We start from the raw sequence: 1,552 nt of genomic DNA on the forward strand, positions 1-1,552 counted from the left end.
GATTATTAAATTGTTTTCAGATACTTTAGATAAGAACTGAATAGATAAAAACAAAGCTTTAAAATAGGCAATGAAAATTACATTTTATAGTTTTAGCCAGTGACGTACCGTGGGTGTCAGCCGCCCGGGGCGGAGGAAAATTTCGGCCCCCCCTTATTTAGGTATTTCAATTTAAAAGACCAAAATTCAGTTTTTTCACAGAACAAGCAATGAAAAATTCGGCGGTAGTGCAGCGACCTGTTTAAAATAGTTCTATTGGGTATTAGTGGTGTATATGAACGCGAATGAATCGTACAAGCAAAATAAAAAAAAAAGGTCAACAGGTTTCGCAGGATTTCCTCGGATGGAAAACTTACTAGTTCACCCGGACGGCGAGCCGATTCCCGGACGATAGCACTATCGTAGGCGCGATGCAAGTATAGATTAGGATGTTTCAAATTTTTACAATATATTATTATTATTATTTATTGTGAAATTTTGCTGCCCTTTAAAAAGTGCCGCCCCTGCCGCCCCCACTACGGTACGCCACTGGTTTTAGCTACAGGTATTTCGTTTAAAAGAAATTTTACTACAACTAGAACATAACCCTATCACATTGTACTCTCCTGGTTAGTGAATATCTGGCAAAATAACTTCCCATAACCTTCTCATAACCTTTTGTTTATAGTTTTCACCAAAATGAAAGCTTTACTGAAGAGTTGTAGATTTAAATCAGCATATGAGGTAGAAAGTACTGTAACAATTGCACACAAGAAGACAATGCATAAGGGCTGCACAACTGTTTAGTAAGTATTTGAAAATTTATAGTTAAGGAAGGGGCTTATTTTGAAAGCAGTCATCTTTAAATACTTTTACAAGGTGGTCTGAAAATCTTGTTACTTCCAAAACTTTATTTGAAGTTGTACAGTGCATTATATTTCATCATCCATTTCAGGTGACTAGCCTAAGTTCTATAGTGTGTGGCTTACAAATGTCTATACATAGAACATGGCAGTGGATTATTCTGTGCCACAAAAATGATGCTCATTATGATCTGGATGCTTATACAATAAATAATGAAATACATAAATATACCTATTTAGTGAAAATATCAATTAAAGAAGAGAGTTAAGTTTCATTATGGAAGATTGATTTTTATTTTATTTTTGTCTATTATCTAACTTATTTAAATTTTCTTATATAAAAGTTTAAACAGTAATATAACTGTAGAATTAAAAATATTCCATTTGCCACTTTAAAATTCAGTTATTGTTTTTTACCTGATAACAGTATAAATACATATTTCTAAAATATTTGAGAATAAAACATTAAGTTTTTACTTTATTTTTATGCTTTTTAATATTTTTAAAAACAAGTATTATTTTATACATATCATTTTAGTTATGTCATGATGATTTTATAAGTACATCACTCTTATTACATATGATAAATTTTTGCATTTAACGTCACTTTACATTTAATGATCATAATTAGTCTCAATGATTCATCATTTATGGAATCTATCTTTAGTTGAACATTTTTATTATACGATAGTATTGAATTGTATTTTGTT

This window comes from Centruroides sculpturatus, unplaced genomic scaffold, assembly GCF_000671375.1.
Source record: "Centruroides sculpturatus isolate CEXI.00-Female unplaced genomic scaffold, Cexi_2.0 scaffold1162, whole genome shotgun sequence".
In the NCBI taxonomy this organism is placed as follows: domain Eukaryota; kingdom Metazoa; phylum Arthropoda; class Arachnida; order Scorpiones; family Buthidae; genus Centruroides; species Centruroides sculpturatus.